Here is a 22,122-nt window from a genome sequence, read left to right as displayed (position 1 = left end):
CAAGAATTTAGCGAAATCATATAAAACAGAAAACACTTTGTTACGTATGTGTACTGGGGGCAGAGGTAAGAAAGAGGACAGCATTTCCTTCCACCGCTGCAGGAATGACACAGGTAAAAAAGATGACAACGCAACACTTTTCTCACAATATGAGTCATTATTAGACTGTTACTACATCACAAGCTGTTACTACATCATGAACAGTTATTACATTATGAACAGTTATTACATTATGAACTGTTATTATATTATGAACAGTTATTACATTATGAGCTGTTATTACATTATGCACAAATCTGTTATTCTGTTACCCGCTCATGATTTTATTACATTATGAACTTTTATTACATCATGAGTTGCTAAAGTCCTTAAAAAATGTGTTTTAAGGACTTTAAATCAGTGAATAATATGAAGTTATATGAGTAATATGAAGAGTTCCAGATCATCAGCAGATTGTGCATTCAGGTTTGATTTTAACAATGTTCAAATCATGGCAAGTCTTTGATTCTTGTTCATGTTTTTCTTTTAGTTGATCCAGTTCTTGTTTTAGCTGATTTTGTTTTTTAATCGAGTGCTTGTCCTCTTTGCTGCGTTTCTCCTGTTTCTCTTTCATTTCTTCTTCATGCCGTTGTCTCAGAGCTTTGATTTCCTCGTTGTGTTTTTTCATCAGAGCTTCAAAGTTGTTAATGTATTTCTCTTTGAACTCGTTGAATTGTTCAGCTTGTTTTCTGACCTCTTCTTCGTATTTCTTCTTCATGTCCTCCATTTTTCTCTTGTAGTTGTCCTCTAATTTCTTCCTCTCCTTTTCTTCCTCTGCTCTTCTCTTTTGATCTTCTTGTTTCCTTTTGAGTTCATATTGTTCTCGTTTCTCTTCATACTCTTTTTGGAGCTTTTTATGTTTTTCTTTCTCCTCCTTACACCTCTGGTCATTTTCTCTACATCTTTTCTCCCACCATTCTTTTCGTTCCTTTTCCCAGATCTGTCGTTTTTCTTCATCTCCTTTCTGCTCTCCTCCAGTTTTCTGTCAATCGTTTCCTTCTCATCTGATTCTGACTTGATTTGTTTCTCCAGAGCTTCTCGTTCTTCTTCCCACTCCTGTTGCTGAAGTTCTTCCTGAGTTTTTCTTTCTCTCTCTTCTTCTTCTCTCATTTCCTGTTCTTTCTTCCTCTCTTCACGCTCCTTTTTAATATTCTCCTCCATGTCTTTAATTTGTCTCTCTCTCTGTTTTCTCTCTTTTTCAATTTCTTCTCTCTCTTTCTCAATTCTTCTTTTCATTTCTTCTATTTTCTCCTCATGTCTTCTTTGAAGCTCCTCCTCCTTCCTCTTCATCTCTTCTTCCTTCTCCTTCAGGATCTTCTCCACCTCCTTCTGAATGGCTGCTTCAGCCTATTGGAACATCTCGCTGGTGTAGCAGCTGCCTCCATTTTTCTTCACCATCTCATTAATCTTAGTGATCAACTTTCTGACTTGTGTGAGGTTTTTCTTTTCCTTATTCTTGAACACCTGATATCTCCCTCCACAGTCATTTATCAGTTTTTGTAAACTCTCTTCACTGTTTTCTATGTAAGTTTCAATTGACTGACTGAGATCGTCTCCTCTGGTGAATATAATGATGATGTGATCTCCTGATTTCTTTCCAAAGTATTTCTTGATCAGCTCCACAGTCTCTTTTTCATCCCGTGTGAAGCGACCGATCTGCAGCACCAGTAAGATCACATGAGGTCCAGGAGACAACAAACTGATGCATTTCACAAGCTCCTCTTGAACGTCATCGTTGGACAGAGCTGTATCAAATAAACCAGGAGTATCGACCAGAATGACAGGCTGACCATCAACCTCTCCTGCTGCTTTCAGGCAAAACTTTGTCACTGACTTGGAGCTTGTTGTAGATTTAAAATGTTCTTCACCTAGAATGGTGTTTGCAGTTGCACTCTTTCCATTACCAGTCTTCCCAATCAGCACCATCCTGAGAGGCTCTCTGCTCTGACATTGATCACTGGTTCCCTTCTCACTTTTATGCTTTAAACTGTTCACTTCATCTTTAAGCTTTGCCACCATCTCCATCTGAGCCTTGGTGAAATGTCTTTAGTGAAACATTTGGATCCTTGAACTCTCATCTGTTCAACTCTCTCCAACAGTTGTGGGATCTGCTGTTTGTTCTTGATGTTGAGAACAAAAGATCTTCCTCCAAAACGTTGACAGATCTCCTGGATGTCTCTGTCTCTTTCTACAAAGTCAACAACAGCTGGATGAGTTGGATCTGACTCCACAGTGAACAGAATGATGGTGAAGTCATTGACTCGAGAGCTGAATGTGTTCTGGATGATCTCTAACTCTCCCTTGTCTTCATCAGTGAGGGGATCCACAGGTAGGACCAGGATGAAGGCATGGACGCCCTCAGGATCACAGAGGGAGATACACCTCAATGATTCCTTCATCACTGCCTCCTGAGGTTTTCCATCCAAGGCAGGCAGCTCCACCAGGGAAACCCAACGTCCACACACCTCTCCCTGATTCTGAACACACTCTGATGAGTTGGAGGCTGAATGAAGCTCTGTCTGACCTAAAATGGCCTTGACTGCTGAAGTCTTCTCTGCTACTCTCCTCCCACACAGAACCAGGTTTAAAGACGGACGGTTGTTTCCTCTCATGATTAAACCAGGATCCTCCTCTTCAAATCCACCATGCCGCAGATGTTCTCCATTGTTCTCCTTCACTATTTGACCCAAGCGTGTTAACAGCTCTGAATGATCAATATCCCTCATCTTCAAGTGTCTGTATCTACATTTTCTGATCAGTTCTTTTAATGGAGGATGGTTCTTGTAGTTTTCTACTGATCTCTCCTCTCTGGGTGATGATATCAGAACCAGTGAATGATGAAATGACTGATCACTGAAGAGTTCCAGGACTCTGCAGAGTCTCTGTCTGTGTTCCTCAGTGAAGACTTCAGGCTGTAGAACCAGCAGCAACACATGAGGTCCAGGAGCAGAGAGTCTCACAAAGGTTCCTACATGTTCTCTGAGTTCATCTTCAGAGAAGTTGGGATGGAGCAGATCTGGGGTGTTGACGAGAACTATTTCTTTGTCTTTAATCAATCCTTTGACTCTTAGACAACGTTCTGGTTCTTCCTCAGTGTTGAACTCGTTCTCTCCCAGGATGAAGTTCCCCACTGAACTCCTCTCAGAGCAGCTATAAGAACAACCCTCAGCTCAGACACTGAAAAAAGAGAAAGAACAACTAGATTTTTTCTGTCAACATCGGAGAGGATCTATTAGTGATCAACTTATCACATGCAGCTTCAGTTTTATGTTTTAATGTGTGTATATAGTTTCTTTAGGAGGATTAACTGCTTATTTAAATCCTGTAACGTTCACCACCTGAACTGTAAAGTGGATCTCAACATTGTCCACTAACACAGGATCAGGATGAGCATCTATGAACTAATGTAGATCCAGCATCAGTGTTTTCAGTGTGATATGATCAGATGTTTATTAACAACAGAAAAGTTCAGACTCAGTTAAACTCACTGTGTGGTGGCAGAAAGTCATAGCTGTTTCTGCGCTTTAGAGGCCGTTCAACTGTGACTGTAAAGACAGAGACATAGAATCACTCATAAAGTCAGTAAATGAATATGTTATTCATTCGTTCAAGTGTTGATCGCAGCAGTGTTTATTACACAGGATGAGATGTGCTTTGCCAACCTGCAGTCTAGCCATCAGCTACCACTAGCAACTAACAAGGAGACAGTAACAATATGAATCTCCTAAATGTTGGAGCAGAGGTCTGTCAGTCTCACCCACCCAGGTGAATAGGACATGTGACTGGACTGGACTTAGTCAAGCGTAACTAATAGATAAACAATAAATGTTTCCACTTCTCTTCCACCCTTGATTTGTTTCTGTTTCACAACGAGCTGGCTCAAATAATAGGAGAACCACCTCATTACACCTGAAGGACAAAGGGCACTCCTTTGAAAATAGCAAAATCCAAATCTGAGCCAGAGAAGACAGATGGTTCCAAAGAGGAGTAAAGGAATATTAACTCTGAATGCTTCAGCAGACCAAGTGATTTTAGACAATTCCATGCTCCCAGTTTGGAGATGACCCCCTTCCTGATCCACCATGACTGAGCACCAGAGCAAAAAGACCTGGATGAGGGAGTTTGGTGAGGAAGACCTGGACTTACATGCACAGAGTCCTGACTTCAACCCCATAGAACACCTTTGGGATGAATTAGACGAAGACTACGAGGCAGGCCTTCTCCTCCATCAACACACTCCTAAATCTGTGGAAAGCCTTTCCAGAGGACTTAAAGCTCGGTGTTGGTGTCATATTAAAACCCATGGAATTAAGAATGGAATGTCACTTTAACCAGGCATGTTCAAGAACTGCACTGCCGAGCTTTCTACAACAAGCAGTCTGCAACCATAGGTAACAATATCTTAGACCGAGTGTATTCAAACATGAAGGATGACTACAAATCTGTTCCTCTCCCTCATCTTGGTCAATCAGATCATTTGTCACATCCTCTGGTTCCAGCATACACTAAGGAGGAAAACAAGACCATGCACTAGGGCCATCACAAACTGGCCAGAAAATGCCATTTCCCAACTCCAAGACTGTTTTGACAGGACTCACTTGGATTTATTCAAACAACACTAATATGGGTAACACAGAGAGACTGTTCTGGGGTACGTCAAGCACTGTGTGGACACTGGTCTTGTCAAGAGACACATCAGATCGTTCAGAAACAATGGAAGACTACTGAGAAAGCATGACTCTGTACTCTGGTCAGGGTACAAGGAGCAGATGTGAAGAAAGGCATCAGGGACACATAGGTGGCATATGAGAGGAGCAGTGGCAATTTTGGTTCAGAAATTCTGGTGGGGACATGCAGGAAAATCTTACAATGCAATCTAGAAATACTATAATCAATATCCTCACAACAAAAACAATAGCAAATGAGAGAGAGGAGACCACAGCACCCGACAACAAACAGGTTACGACAAAATTTCAGCTGAACAATGCAATCACACAAACAATGCTAATATGACGACATATATTATCCTATCAATAGCACCATCATGGCATTGTTCAAGATCTCCCTACATCAAATACTCTAATATGTGACAACCATAAAAACACAATGCATGGCTCATGGTGTGAATGTTCCATAGCCAATACAGAAATAAATATACAAAAACACCACACAATATACCACAGCCAAACAGCCATTTCAGCTCCACAGACAAGTGAACAGCTCTGTCAGGGCTAGCCCACGTGAGGTTGTGTCCCCCCACACACCTGCTCAGTATGACATTACACAACTTCCATTATAATTCAAACAATATGTAAACTACACTATGAGTTCCACTTATATTACAAATAAATTGTGGCAGTGGCAGGTGGCAAAGGATAAACAGGGAGATCTGTGGGAAAACGCTGCTGGGACTCAGGCCGGGTCTCATCAGCTCCGGTCAGGTCACCTGGGCGACAATGTCTGATGTTTGAAAGACTCGAAATACCCACTGACCCCAGGTTACATCACTGATGATGTGTCCCAGCGCATCTGCTGTATCTTTAAACATACATACATGAACACACAATGAATAAAAATGAAATCTAAAATTGTGTTCATGTTCAAATAAAGGAGTAGGAAAAAGCTAAAGCTAAAGCTGCCTTGATCATTAGTTAAGACAGCAGAGACCATGGAGACAATCAAAGGCAACGGGCACCTTGTTAATAAGCCTTTGGCAATCAAATGTAAAAACTGTACATAAAGTGTACATTAGTGAATAAATTATTTTTCCATCAAAAGCTTTTCTCTGTGTTGTTTGTGTTATTTTATAGAAGGGAACAACTGTTCAGATGTTTGAGGTGTCACTAAAGCAAACAAACTGCTTGACATATTTCTTTGCACAAAAAGCCAAGCTTCTCCATTTTTTTGTCACAAATGGGTGCTTTGGTGAAACCAACCAATGTTCTACTTACGATAACTAAAGAGAATGGAAAAAAGGTAGAAACACACTTTTTTTGAATGAAAGAAGATAGTCTCCTTTTTCTTTTGGTAGTTTTGGTGTTCATGTTGTCATAGAACTCAATCTTCTGTGAGTCTCTGCTCTCAAAGCGGCTGCCAACTGATGAGTTAAGTGTACACTTCACACATTATATTTACACTAACTCAGCCCCATGGTTAGCTCTGCTCTCCACTGTATAGAAACCATCATGTTTTATTGTGGCATCAATTCATATTAGTGACAATAATGACTTCATAAAATATACAGGTAGTGTTAGGAAACCATACTGGGGACTGTTAATCTGACAGTGTCTTGTGTATTGTATTGTATTATATAATAAATATAATAAATATTCTTTGTTGTTAATTTTAGCCCCTCTCTGATTGTGTTTAAAACCACTGATCTAACACATTAAATACTTTATACAACAGTATATATATATGGAAAAAAGACAACTACACTGACTCAATCAATTGGCATCAACCTGTTGTTTAAGGTGGAGCTGAACCCTGATTCATTTAATATATTGAGAGAGTGGATGAGAACAACTGGAGAAGAAAACATTCACTTACTGAGAGATATACTATAAAAGACAACACCTAGAATGAAAAATAAAGAAAACAAAGAGAAACTGAATCAATGATGAATTCAACATAACTGCATAAACGACCTGTGACGAAGTCAGTGAGGATTTAAGGTGGACTGAAGAGAATCTGTCCGTCATTATCAAGTGAAACTTTCTAACTCACCAGTTAACGTGGAAACATTTCAACAAAATGTGACTTATTTTCTACAAACTGCTGGAATTCTACATGTTCATAGAAGATTGATGAGACACTTTACTTTAACTTACTGAGACGTGATGGTTGTCGACGTCGTCCTGTAGAGAAACAGAAAGTTGAAACATTGATTGACTGGTTGGTGTGAAGTGTGTCATCGGTGTGATAGTCAGAACTAAACATCCTGTGATTGTTGGTGTCCACAAGCAGCTCAGTAACTGATTGACTTCATCTGTGTCAACATCTAGCAGCTCCACCTCACTACCTGTGATAGTCTGTGTGGACTGAGGCAGACTGCAGGTGGAGACAGAGAGTCAGGAGAAGCACCTGGACACAAAGTTACCACTAGAGGACGCTCTCTACACAATGTCTGTCCTCATGTCTCATAAAACAACAAGACAAAGAAAGAGAAGAGCAAGTGTCTCTCTTCAGGACAGAGTTGTGATTCTCCACAATCTGATTATCAGTTCTAGAACTGGCTGCAGGAACAGTTAGAGTCAGAACACATGAAGAAAACATCCACATGGAGACTCTTTAAATGGTTGGTCTGTTTAAGGTGGAGCTGAATCCTGATTCCTTTAATATTGAGAGCATGGATGAGAACAAGTGGAGAATACAACAGTCACTTACTGAAAGATGCACTATAAAAGACAGGATCTAGAACAAAAAAATACAGAAAACAAAGAGAAACTGAATCAATGATGGATTCAACACAACTGCATAAACAACCTGTGATGAAGTCAGTGAGGATTTCAGGTGGACTGAAGAGAATCTGTCCGTCATTGTCAAGTAAAACTTTCTAACTCACCAGTCAACCGGAAACATTTCAACAAAATGTGACTTATTGTCTTAAGACTTGAGACACTTTACTTTAACTTACTGGGAGGTGGTGTTGTTGTTGTTAAATGTCGTCCTGTAGATAAACAGAAAGTTGAAACATTGATTGACTGGTTGGTGTAAAGTGTGTCATCAGTGTGATAGTCAGAACTAAACATCCTGTGATTGTTGGTGTCCACAAGCAGCTCAATAACTGATTGACTTCATCTGTGTCAACATCTCAGACTTGTATAGATACTGTGGTGGAAAAAACAAAGTCTTTACAGTTACAATATGTCACTTCTCAACATTGTCCTTTCACACTGTTCAGGGCTAATCCTGTCCCATTCTTCTTGAATTAATCCTTCTAAATAATTCTTCTAAATTTGTTGGTTTGCTCTTTGAAAGAGACTTTTGATAATCCACCACAGATTTACAATGGGGCTCATATCCAGGGATTGAGGGGCCACTCTAAGACCTGGATCCTGTGCTCCTGCAGCCAGGTTCTACTAGTTCTAGATCCTGTGCTCCTGCAGCCAGGTTCTGCTGGTCCTGGATGTGAGTCAAGGGGCTTTATCTGGTAGAAACATCCAGTTTGGACCTGGACGCAACAGAGCATGTGCAGAAGGGACCATGTGGGTTTGGAGAACGAGCTGAATGTGTGATGACAGACAGTGAGATTAGCAACACCAGCAGCACTCATGCATCAAAGCATGATGCTGCCTCCACCATGTCTGACAGTAGTTACTGTCCATGCTGGAGATGATGCTTGGCCTGGCCTTCTGCATAGCCTCACATTAGCAGGAGGAAGATAAAGCTGGAAACTGGACTCATCTGACCACAGAATCTTCTTCCAGGTCCTGACTGTCCAGTTCTTGTGTTCTTGGGGCTAATCTCTGTCTCTCATTGGTCAGGGGCTTCTTCACAGCCTTGTAGGACCTTAAGCCATAATCTAAAAGTCCACCACGTACAGTGAGGCTGGAACACTGGACACCAGTTTGGTTTGACCACTGCTGCTGGAGCTCCTGTGATGTCATTGGGATGTTTTCTCTGCACATGTGGATCAGGATGAGCTCATTTGTTGGACGTCCAGATCTTGGTTTGTCTTCCAGCTGGTTCGCCTGTGTTTCTACAGAGTAGATCCCACTGATGAAGGACTACATCTGCATGTCCTGGTGATCTGGAGGCAGCTGGACCTTCCTGACTGAGAACCTGTATCTTCAGGTGTTTCCTGCGTTAGGTTCATCTATTGTAGGATTTATTTATTTTTTGATCTCTGAAGAACTTTCAAATGTTCTGGCTTTATATAAACACAAAGCACGGCAGCAGAAAATCTGTATTTTAATAAAAAGCACGGACTTCATTAGTGGATCACTGGAACCAAAATGACCCAATACTGAAAATATCTTTTATTTTTGTGTGTGTTGAACCAATCAATTTTAAGTTTTTAATGGCTGTTTTAGGATTTGTTTAGTATTTTGTCTGTGACTGTACTAAAAGAAATATCACTTGAAGACCTAAGAGTGATTCTTAATGCAATATTTCACAAATGCATGGGCTTTACAAAAACGTTTTTTTTTCCCACCACTGTAAATTACTGACCTTGAGCATGTTAGACACTTTCATTTGCCTCAGCTTAATCACAAAGTAGCACTGACATAAGGAGATTAATGAGGAGGAAAGAAGTCACTTAGGATTTAAAGCGAGCTGAAAAGAATCTGTCACTCATCATTATCATCATTGTTTCTTTTAAACACTGAACAAAAAATAAATTTGCTTATTCTCATTTTGAATGAATCACTGCAGCAGAATTTACTATAACAATCAGCTGTCAGAGTCAGCTGTCAATTATTCATCATCAACCTGTTTAAGGTGGAGCTGAACCCTGATTCATTTAATACTGAGAGAGTGGAGAACAACTGGGGAAGACGACAGTCACTTACTGAAAAGTATCTCATAAAAGGCAGACCCTAGAACAAAATAAATAAATAAATAAATAAAAAATACAAATACAGAAAACAAAGAGACAACAACCAGTAAAGAAGGATTTAAGGTGGACTGAAGAGAGAGAATCTGTCAGTTATTATCAAGTGAAACTTTCTAACTGATTGATTGATTGATTGATTGATTGATTGATTGATTGACTGATTGACTGATTGATTGATTGATTGATTGATTGATTGATTGATTGATTGATTGATTGATTGATCACAAATTAACACTGATATTAAGAAGATTCAGGGTGGAATGAAGAGAATCTGTCACTTAACATTATCAAGAGAAACCTTTTTTAAATATAAAAAAGGAACAATAGCATTTATCGAAACCAATAATCTAAAGCATTTTTTATTGTTGTGAAAACAAGGAAAATCAAATGAATCACTGCAGCAGAATTTAATAGAAAAAAACTGAGTTAGCAGACATCAATCATCAACTTGTTTAAGGTGGAGCTGAACCCTGATTCATTTAATACTGAGAGTGGATGAGGACAACTGGAGAAGACAACAGTCACTTACTGAGAGATGACCAGTCCATCATTGAATAGACTGCAGATTCTAGTTCATCTCCTAGAAAAGTTTTATAAAATACAAAGAGAAACTGAATCGCTGATGAATTCAACACAACTGCATCAACAACCTGTGATGACGTCAGTGAGGATTTAAGGTGGACTGAAGGGAATCTGTCAGTCATTGTCAAGTGAAACTTTCTAACTCACCAGTCAACTTGGAAACATTTCAACAAAATGTGACTTATTGTCTACAAACTTCTACATGTTCATAGAAGATTGATGAGATACTTCACTTTAACTTACTGAAAAATTATGTTGTTGTTGTTAGATGTCGCCCTGTAGAGAAACAGAAAGTTGATTGATTGATTGATTGATTGATTGATTGATTGATTGATTGATTGATTGATTGATTGGTTGATTGATTGATTGATTGATTGGTTGATTGATTGATTGATTGATTGATTGATTGGTTGATTGGTTGATTGACTGGTTGGTGTGAAGTGTGTCATCAGTGTGGCAGTCAGAACTAAACATCCTGTGGTTGTTTGTATCCACAAGCAGCTCAATAACTGATTGACTTCATCTGTGTCAACATCTTAAGTCTCAGACTCTGCGCAGATATGTTAATGACCTCAAAAATGTAGTGTTGTCAGACACTTTCATTTCTGCTCAGCTTGATCACAAACTAACAGTGATATAAGGAGACTCAGGGTGGAATGAAGAGAATCTGTCACTCATCAAGTGAAACTTTCTTTTAAACATAGAAAGAAAAATAAACTGGCTTTGATTATTGCTAATTTGCGAAAACATAGAAATTTAAATGAACCACTGCAGCAGAATCTAATATAAAAATTAGAGTCAGCAGACATCAATCAATTGTTATCAACCGGTTTGAGGTGGAACTGAATCGCGGTGTATTTAATACTGAGAGAGTGGATGAGAACAACTGCAGAAGACAACAGTCACTTACTGAGAGATGACCAGTCCATCATTGAATAGACCGCAACTTCCGGTTCTAAAATACAAAGAGAAACTGAATCAATGATGAATTCAACACAACTGCATCAACAACCTGTGATGGCAGAGCTGGTCCTGTAGAGTAACAAAGTTAGCACAAAGGTGCTGCAGCATTTCCCCAGTGAGGGTCAATAAAGTATCATAAAGTTATCTTGTCTTACCATGGAACCATACTGCTATCCAGAGGCTACTAGCAGAAATGCCTTTGGAATGTAATTCTATCGAGTAACGCTGTTATAGTGGGGTTTTTAATACGTTGATATTCTGCAAAGAAAGACTGGTCCTCATAGCGCCCTTATTCATCAAATATAATCTACCTCTCCTTCTCCTTTGTATTCTTAGTTAGTGTAGCCTACTATTAGTTATGGAATTAGTTAGTACTGAGGAACGTCTATGAGGTGTTTTCATGCTGACATGACATTTAATTGAAAATGTTTGATTTTATTTGTTTCATTGTAACTCTGGTTTGACCATAGTGAGAAGCAGGCGAGTATATCGTGTACATCTTTAATGTTCTTAGAGGCTGAAAAAGAAGCGGTCCTCTGTAAATCTTTTTTTTCTTCTGCAATATTTATATTGAGAGTAAGGTATATGTAGACAGTTTCTACAAAATATTTTAGATTTTTCACAGCACACATAAAAATATAACCCCCTCCACCTATCCATCCCACCCTACAACATCCAGTGCATCTCAATCTCAGGAAATAAAATACATGAATAAATAAAAGTTATGATATTGATAGGTTAAGATATCATTCAACAGGTATGAACAATTAAACGATGACAAAAAGAAAGATAAAGTGGTAGTAGCTAGTTTGAAAAAAAAGCTTGAGAATAAATGAGGAGGCTGTGTTTGCTGAGCGACATCATGCAACATCCCTCAGGATCTAGCAATCATGAATTTATGAGATGTCGGGGAGGGACTGCATCTGGGGAAACACTGAAAAAGATAAAGGAATTGGGGTAACGCTTTCATTTTAATTCGTCTTTCCAGCCACTGAGAGATTAATGGACCTCCGGTTCTGTAAATCGCCTTTTATCACTGAGGTTGTGAAATTTTCTTTGTATAGTTTAGAGAAAGTTCGTGCAATATTGATTCCTAAATATCTAAAGCTAGATTTAGATAGAAGAAATGTCAGGTCCCTTTGTGGGAGTACAAGAGCTACGTTGGAAAGCACTGAATTTTCATAAGATTAGTCTTATATCCTGAAAAGATACCAAATCTGTGCAACATCTGAACTATGTAGGAAACACACCGCACCGAGCCAGACACATACAATAGTAAGTCACCGGCATATGGAGCCACTCTGTGTTCCCTCCCCCATCTAGGAATTCCGTTTAATTCTGGGGATGATGACAGACATGATAGACAGAGGCTCAATGACAAATGCAAACAAAAGTGGACTTAGTGGGCACCCCTGACGTGTCCCTCTTGATAATGAAAAAAATTCAGATCGCTTCCCATTCGTAACCACTGATGCCCTTTGTGAGGGATATAGAAGTTTAGTGCAGGCAATGAAAGTGGGTCTGAAGCAAAGGCCTGCAGACATTCAAATAAATACGCCCACTCCACTCTGTCAAAAGCCTTCAATGCATCCAGGGAGATAACCACTTCTGGTAGCTCCCCGGATGCAGGAGAGTATACGACATTGAGAAGGCTCCGGATGTTATAGAAGGAGTGACAATCATTCATGAAACCTGTTAGATCAGGAGAGATCACCTCATCTGTAACACATTCCTAATGCCAGGAAAGTGCCTTAGCTAAAATTTTAATGTCGCTATTTAACAACGAGATGGGCCGATGTGATCCACACTGTGTTCTCTCCTTCCCCAGCCTCAGTTAGCTTTTGTGGCAAGGCCCTAGAGCCCAACAAATCATTACACATTTCTAGAATAAGTGGAGCTAGCTTGGCTGAAATTTTTTTGTAGAATTCAACTGGATATCCAACAGGGCCTGGGGCCTTGTCCCTTTGCATCACCGAAATCGCATTTAAAATTTAGTTGAAAGGTAGTTCTAGTTCTGATTTATGAGTGGGGTTGATAACAGGGGCGTTTAAATTCTTAAAAAAGTTGTGCATATCTGTATCATCGCCAAGTGCTTCCGAAGTATAAAGTTTTGAGTAGAATGCTTTGAAGGTATAGTGATAGTCTTGCATCTGTTTTGTCTAGCCTTGTCCCTGTCTTCGTTGTTATTTTGTCTTTCCACACACTTTCTTTAGTATTCATAGATTTTTACAAGCCTGTCTATTGGTGCATTTAAAATTCTTTTATTCTTGATTTTTTCTCGACACAACAAATGACTTTCTCAAAGCTGAATTTTTCCTTTGTTTTAACCATTAAGACAGTCACACATTAGGCTATGATATTTTTGTAGATATTTTCAAGGTTTCAATCCCCTGCAGTTGTTCGGAGCAGCATCACCCGAGTCCCACGTGTGCAGAAGTAGGCACGTTTCATACTTTGATCAGCGTTGAGGTCGTGTGTGGTAAATCTAAACAAATTTTATTCTAATCCATTAATCATTAATTTAGGAAATTAGATTCTGTTTGCATTCCATTTCATTCAGTTACTTCTCACTATCACCACCAAGCTGCTGTGCCGTCTGTGTTACATTATGTGTTCAATAAAAATAATCATCATGTTAAATAAATAATAGGTTTGACTGAAATCATTGTCAATGAGCTGGGAATAGATCTCATCTCATCTTCTTCTACCTTGTATCCTCACTAGGGTCACGGCGGTTGCTGGAGTCTATCCCAGCTCTCAATGGGCGAGAGGCGGGGTCACCAGCCCAATCGCAGGGCTCTAAGAGAACTTAAAATTAAACTTAAATGTTTGATTACATTGTTGCCCTACAGGTCCACCTCACTACCTGGGATAGTCTGTGGATGAAGTGTTAACAACAGGTTTAATGTGATATCTTCAGCCTTTGCAGCTCTAACAGCGTCAACTCCAGTGGAAGGCTTTCCACTGTGTTGATGGGAATTTTTGACCATTCTACCAGAAGGGCCCCCCTCCAAGTAAGGTAAAGCTTAATTCAAAATTCACATTCATATGACATGGCAGGAGGCATGGGAGATTCAAGACAGTGTTTAAACGCCTTTTGAATATGACAACAGTTAAATCTGGTACAACTACAAACTGCACTGACTCATTAGCATCTCAGAACTGAACTGGTTCTGTTCTGGGATCAAATTCCTCCAAGCTGCTGTAGACACTGATCAGCTGTTACAAACATTTAGTTACAAGGATCTCATAGCACTCACTGGACACAAGGACACATTGAGTTTAACACCTAACTGATATTAACAAATGATTCATTTAGTTGAAAAAAAAAACACACACACACAAGTAAAGTAAATCAGTTTATTTTTCTGTAATATTTGTCTATTTTAAGGACTTCCAAATGTTTTTATGTTATGAAAAGGCCTCACTAACAACATTCAATCATGTTCAAGTGATTCATTCTAGTCCGACAGGTTCTTCTGGTTCAACTACAGCCTGAACAAACAGGTTTATGAAAGGAAACTCACAGCAATAACTCTGGTCCATAACAGGCCCCAGATCACAACTGATTCTATCCTCAGAACTCAAGTCAACTGGACACAGTTCAGTCTACAACACTGAGAGATGATTCTGATTATTTATCTCCAGTATCACATTCCTTAGGTACGGAACAGGACAAGGCCACACATGGCATAACTTAACACACATTTATTTGGCAAAATCAGTACTGACTGTGAGATCCAAGCAGGACAAAAACTGCAGAGATAATGAATGCCTGCACTGATCAGATCATTTCTACTCAGGCCTGGTGGCCACACGCAGCCAGGTACTAGCCATTCAGCCTGACGATCTTCATCAGCAGGTGCACTGCAAATTATTTGGTTCTTACCAACAAAAGAAAAAAAATTATTTAGAAGTGCAAGATAATTTGTCTTGTTTTAAAAGTTAATTTCTTATTTTAAGTGTTTACCTTCCTTATTTCTAGATTTAACAATCTTAATTTAAGAAATCTTGTCAAGTGAAATTATCTGTCCATGCAGAAAAATAATTTTACTTTACTGTTTTTAGTACCTTTACACTCAGATTTAATGTTTTTATCTTGTTTTTAGACCCCCCTTTTTTCAGTGTAGCACAAGGAATAAATAGGTGGGGAAGAACCTCCTCTCTCCTACTTATGTGACAAAGATCTCAGGATGATTTCACAGGAATGTCAACTATCAACATTTAACGTTACCAGAGGAGGTGAGGCAGAAACAGCAAACAGCATTGTGGGTAATGTGATGATATGTTTTCAGTTTCCTTTTATCTACAGAGCAAAATGACAGGTGGACACACTGAGGGGTCATGGCTCTAGCTCCAAAGGACGTTGTGAGATTTCAATCCCAGAACAGGACACAACAAAACCAGTAATGCATTTCTCAGCAGCTCAGCAATCACATGTAGTGCCGGTTAAAAGAAGAGCTGAACTATGAGGAAGTAAACCAAGTGTCTGGAGCCTATCCAAGCTGCCATCGTACAAGAGCCGGGGTCCACCCTGGACAGGTCCCAAGTGTCTCATGACTGTTAAATCATGCCAGCAGTGATGTATAGGGATTGGTACGGATGGCTCAGACCAAAAAGCAACACAGATTTCAGTGCCACTGGACATGTATTACCAACGTTTATTGACAAATATATATATATATATATATAAAGCGGCCCACCCTCTTAGCTCTCTGTTGCTGTGCTGATGCTACACATGATGAGTTTTCCACCTGCATGGATGGAAGTGAACCAAGAACAAATGTTTGTCTAAAGTTTGACTGGACTTCGTCTCAAAAGATGTAGACTGGTCAACCTGCAGCAAAGGAGGTAACACCTGGAATTCCACTAAATGGTAAATGGTCTTGCTTTTATATAGCACCTATTTCTACCTACTCAAAGGTACTCAACATGATTTTACAGTCAGAGACACATCCACCCATTCACTCACACATTCACACACTGGGAGCAACTTGATAGTTTGTTGCACAAAACTAAAATAATAATTTTGATCTGATAAATAGCTCCAGCAGCACAGAGGCAGAAATCTGACACCTCCATCTAATCACACTGATGATCATGTGACTCATTTCTGGTTTTTCTGGTTCTACTACAGTCTAAAGTAGAGGAGGAAAAATGATCCAAACACAAACTGTACTCACCATAGATTTAGACACATTTATCTCATTACATTTAGAGTGATGGACTGATTTACTTATGTGCATATAATAAACGGAGACCCAGAGAGACAGTGTGTGTTCATGTCAGTTAGTTTAAAGTCAGAGTGAACAGAAAGCTGCTTCCAGCTCTGTTAGTCTATGTTAGTAGAATCAGACACTCACCTGAAGCTGATGGTCACTTTACACCTGATCACATCTGATTCTATCCTCAGAGCTCAAGTCACCTGGAGACAGTTCAGTCTACATCACTGAGATGATCCGGCTTCATGGAGCTGAGACTCAGTCAGTCCAACATCAGACAGGAAATAAAAGTCAAGAGAATGTGGGAGGAGAAACAGATCTGAAGGTTTAACAGGAATGTCAGCCATCAACATTTCATCAGCAGAGATGTGTATGACAAAAAAGTGAACATGAGCTATTGCACAATCACAGTAAAAATCTGGGTTATTGTACAAGAATGAATTCATCCAACCAACTGATTAGTGTCTGACACTCAGAGTGAGGAGTTATACAAGTTGATGAACTCTTGGAGTCATGGAGTGGGTAGGACACGTTGTCCAAGATGACTTTCACTTGGTGAAGCATCCTCTCATCTGACACCACTGTTAGAGGGTCCAGCTTCACTCCCACAACATCACTGGCCTTGAGGATCAGTCTGTTCAGCCTGCTGCCCCAGCACACAACAGCATAGAAGAGCACTGGCCCCCACAGACTCATAGAACATCCTGAGCATAGTCCTACAGATGTTAAAAGACCTCAGCTGCCTCAGGAAATAGAGGCGACTCTGGTCCTTCCCGTACAGGGCGTCAGTGTTCTTTCTCCAGTCCAGTCTATTATCAATGTGAACCCCCAGATACTTATAATCCTCAACGACATTCACCTTAGTCCTCCTCAGGTCCACCACCAGGTTCTTTGTCTTAGTCACACTGAGCTGAAGATGGTTCTGCTCACACCATGTGACAAATCGTCACCCTCTAAAGGATCCAACCACTGCAGAGTCACCAGAAAACTTCTGTTGATTACAGGTCTCTGTGCAGTGGTTGAAGTCCGTGGTGTAAAAGGTGAAGAGAAAGACAGAGAGGACAGTACCCTGGGGGGCCCCAGTGTTGTTGACCAGCCTGTCTGACACACAGCGTTGCAGGCGCACATACTGTTACTGCCAGTCAGGTAGTCAACAACCCACGACACCAGGGGGGAATCCACCTGCATCGCCATCATCTTCTTACCCAGAAGAGCCGGACGGACGGTGTTGAAAGCACTGGAGAAGTCAAAGAACATGAAAAAGCACATGACTCTTACAGTGTTCCAGGTGGGGATATATAGATGTGGATGAGCAGGCAGATTACTCCATGTTGGGGCTGAGAGGTGAACTATCTAAATGTGGCTTGACCACAGGCTGGAGCTTCTCCAAGATGAGTCTCTCCAGGGTCTTCATGATGTGGGAGGTCAGCGGCACAGGTCTGTAGTCTTTTGAGCCACCAAGGCCGCGGCCACTTCGGCACAGGAACTAGGATGTCTTCTAACATTGTCAGTGATGATCATGGTAGATGAGGGTAGAGGTGAGAAAATGTCTTCAAATGGAAGATGAGATGCTGTAAGGAGGGGGAGGGGGAGATATTGGAGGAGGAGTTGTCAGGGCCAGAACAATAGAGGTGTTGATGGAGGAGGTGCTGATGGTGGTGTTCATGGGGGTGGAGGGGCTGTGGTATCAAATCTGTTAAGGAACATATTGAGTTCATCGGCCCATTCCACGCTGCCTTCCACTCCTCTATGTCATGGTTCTGTGTCTGGCTTTTATTTTGTGATCATGTTTTGAGTTTCCTGTTTTATTTTGTTGAGTTTCTTAGTTTCCTGTCTATCTTGCCTCTCTTTGTCACCCCACAGCTTGATGTTTGGGTAACAGTGGACAGTCTCTGTTGGAACAATAGAGTTAACACAGGTCACAGTCTGTTAGCAGCATGTCTCAAAAGTATCAGGAAGAATTAAAAATATCTTAAATGAACCTGTGTTACTTTGGTTGGTGCCTCCTCTCTCACTCAAAGATGTTTGTTTTTATATGTGAACACTGTGATAGACTGGGGACCTGTCCAGGATAAACCCAGCTCTATACTGGGATTTAAATGTGATGTCCTCTGTAACGGTCTCTACTCTGATCTTCCTTCTTCCCATCAGCCTCCAGTGTTGAGACCATGTTCCTGTACTGAGCATGCCTGTACCTCCTCCCCACTCAAATCACAACTGGGTCTAATCACATGAGACTTTTTTCTTTCTATTGTGCACATCACTGAATAAAACATCTTTATTAACCTGGAGGTGCCTTTAATGCTGCCTGTGCTACTATAATACTAATAAACAATAGTTTTCTTTATTAGTATTATAAAATATATATTTACTCTCTTAATAGTGAAGAAATTAATAATGAAATCTCAAATGACGGAAAGTGACTTATGACTAACTTATGGTTCAATGAAAGTAAAATGATAAATATTGCTACCACATCTTATTCTATACGTCCTCTATGAAGTCCACTGCTGAAGCATTAATTGTGAAAATAGTTATTTGTAATGATAACAAATGAAGTGTTTTATGTCAAAGCTCATCAGAACCATTCATCTCTCTGGATATACACAACATTTACAACTTTAATTCTTTAACTTCAGCCATGTCAGTTTATCCTAATATATATAATTTACAGTATATATCATTTATTCTATGAAGGTAATGACCATGGATCTATGCTGGCATGTAATAAATGAAATATCATAGTGTGTTTGTGGTGTGACTGGATCAGGACACCAATGTGTGTTTGATTTAGTGAACAGTGGTTATTCTATCTGATCCATGTCCTGTGAGTTTGTTATCAAGTGTGGAGACTTGTCATGGGAAACGGCAAAGGGAAAGTATCAGAACATCTCTATTACAGCGTACACGAAGAAGAATCCCCCTGGATATGAACTTTTTTTTTTTTTAGATGAAATCCATTTGAATTCCTAAATGAAACTTTGTTCTATTTTCAGGTATAAGACTAGAAAAATGTGTTGGCTGCTGTGAGAGCTCTGGGTGAAAATAACACAATGGCCACATAAAGAGGCCTTTCCTTATTTTATAAGCCCTCTTTCCTAGATTTTTCATTATTGCAACCTATACTTATAGAAACCTATAAAAATGTTCTAGTTATGTTAATGCTCACTAGAATGATGAATTCAGGGGTTCATAAATGTTACTTATGTGCTCAGTGTTTTCGACAATGTTCTGCAGGGCAACATGTGATTGTTCTGTCCAGTGCTGTTTTGCTGTGGCACGAATAAATAAAATCTCCACCAACTCCAACCTTCACCAACCAGCACTAACTAACTGACAGAGGGAGCTAGCTGCCTTTTATACATCATGAAACACATGCTGAAAAACCTAAAGTTGAGAGAAGCACCAGGTGACAGCAGCCATCATCACCATATCCCATCCATCGAGCAGAATGATGATGTCAGCTTATCTCTTTATGTAGAAGCTGCAGTAGTTGGAGATCGAGCTGAATCTAGGTAAAGTTGATGTGTCCTTGTGGAGCTGTCCAGTGCTGAAGTGACCTCTGCTTGTGTTAGCCTGGCAGTAGAGGGGGTTCAGAGGAGCTGTCCAGTGCTGAAGTGACCTCTCCTTGTGTTAGTGGTGAAGTTATTGGTTTTATCTGCAACTGAGTGCAATTGACAATCAGATCTGAACTGAGTATCATCAGTTACATACGAGTTCACTGAACTGAAATGTCCTCCACAATCACCAGATATCAACCTATGGGATGTGGTGGAATGGGAGATTCACATCATGAATGTTCAGATGTTGGGAAGCAGCAGATCTGGAGAATTGATGACTACTGCTTATTTCTTCCTAATCAGTCACTGTCTGAGAAAGGTCTGGTTTTTCCTCTGAGTTGAACGTGTTCTCTCCCAGGATGAAGTTCCCCACTGAACTCCTCTCAGACCAGCTGTTCTCCAGAAGAACAACCCTCAGCTCAGACACTGGAGAGAAAACACAGTAACACAGAGAATCCACAGTGAAACACTACAAGTGGATCAACAATGAGTGAGGAGGTGGTCATTCTTTAAGACGACATTTTGAGCTGAAACTTATCATTTCATCCTGAACCTGCAAAGATGTTGGAATAAATAAAGTTTAATGTGAATCGAGTGACTAGAAAAGCTGGAATCCTACATGTTAATGTGACCAAGAGGATTTCTGACTCAGTTCACTGTAACTTACTGCCAAGTGGCATGAATGGGTGGCTGCCATGAACTTGTAGATGCATTGACTGATATATCATGTGTGAGTTGATGTTTCAGCTTGTAGTCTTCTCTTTTAATTATTTATTTCCTCTACTCCCAGACCTGTGTTCAGTGACTTAATTCCAGACTAAAGTGAGAGTGAATTACAACTATTGATCATGTTTAATATAGAGGATCTAGGGGATGTTGATAGAACATTTGACCCTGTAGATAAATAGAAAGTTGAAACATTGATTGACTGGTTGGTGGGAAGTGTGTCATCAGTGTGATAGTAGGAACTAAACATCCTGTGATTGTTGGTGTCCACAAGCAGCTCAATAACTCATTGACTTCACTAACTGATCAGTGGTGTTGGTGGTGGTTCAGAGCTGCTGCTCTCATTGCTGGCTGGTTCAAGTGAGTTTTATATCTGAAAGTCAGTTCTGTCCTGGTCTCATTTGTATTTGATATGAAGCTCTAATCAGAGTTCACAGAACAGATTTAATGTCTGGAGACAAAGTTCATTTATAATCAGTGGCACAACTTTTTGAAAAGGACAGTGATAGAGGACAGTGTTAGAGGACAGTGTTAGAGGACAGTGTTAGAGGACAGTGATAGAGGACAGTGTTAGAGGACAGTGAGAGGACTCACCAGGTGCTGCAGTCTCCATTATGTCACTTTGCTGGAAACATCAGAATGAATGAATGAACCCAAGAGAAGAAGAAAAAGACACAATCATGATAGCAACGTTGACACATGAAGTTAACGCTACTCTGACATGTAGCATCACATGTATCTTTACATGCATGATCAGGTAAAATAACCTTGGTCCAGTCTCTCTCTCTCTCTCTCTCTCTCTCTCTGATGGAAACATGGCTGCCAATCCACACCAACAGCCTCTCCAACCACCACCGAACCACTGTGGTGGTTTTTGAAACCTTGGTTGACACATTTTTGTGGTTTTGTGACAGTATTGTCTGTTGCTGTAACGTGGAAGTGATTTGAGGAAGAAGGATCTGAGGAGTTTGTAGAAGTCTGCTTAGGTCAGCAGTTTTGTTTCCGTTGGTTCTAATGAAAATGTTTAAACTTTAAGTTAGAGGGGTTTAAATTAGAGCAGTTTGTTGTTTCTCCTGATTGTTATGAGTTTGCTGCTTTGAAGGAGAAGAAAATTCCATCTGTTAAAGTGGAGTTAGAGCATCAGGCTACAAAGGAATTGATGTATGAGTTTGCACGTTGAGCTGTTTCGACCTCAGTTAAACCCACAGGTTTTTATTTTAGTAGGAACGTCTGCTTGGTGCCTCCTGTCAATAAGAAGGATGTAGAAAATATTTCATTTTGTTTGAGCAGGTTGTTTCTTCATTGAAGAGGCTGGAAGATGTGGATGCTGTTCTTGCATTGTGTTCTTAATGGTAAAGTACAGGAGGTTTACTCAACACTTCCAGAAGAAGATTGAAGATTGAAAAGCAGCAGTGATTGGAGCATATGAGCTGGAGACGGAAGAAGAAACAGGATCAAACTGATGTTGAAC

General features: G+C 40.1%; 1 long non-coding RNA gene and 1 pseudogene across 1 annotated transcript; both read right to left on the bottom strand.

Moving 5' to 3' along the window:
* Positions 1 to 424: 424 nt before the first annotated feature.
* On the bottom strand, positions 425 to 10,169 carry LOC125012768 (annotated as a pseudogene).
* A 224-nt stretch (positions 10,170 to 10,393) lies between these two features.
* Positions 10,394 to 16,615, bottom strand: LOC125012844. Its single transcript, XR_007113328.1, has 3 exons — positions 16,507 to 16,615; positions 11,091 to 11,135; positions 10,394 to 10,456 (listed from the first exon to the last, which is right to left on the bottom strand). It is a non-coding gene; the product is annotated as an uncharacterized LOC125012844 (long non-coding RNA).
* Between the last annotated feature and the right edge of the window lie 5,507 nt (positions 16,616 to 22,122).

The sequence above is a fragment of the Mugil cephalus genome, chromosome 8, assembly GCF_022458985.1.
Source record: "Mugil cephalus isolate CIBA_MC_2020 chromosome 8, CIBA_Mcephalus_1.1, whole genome shotgun sequence".
Lineage (NCBI taxonomy): Eukaryota > Metazoa > Chordata > Actinopteri > Mugiliformes > Mugilidae > Mugil > Mugil cephalus.
This window is presented reverse-complemented; position numbering and strand designations above follow the sequence as displayed.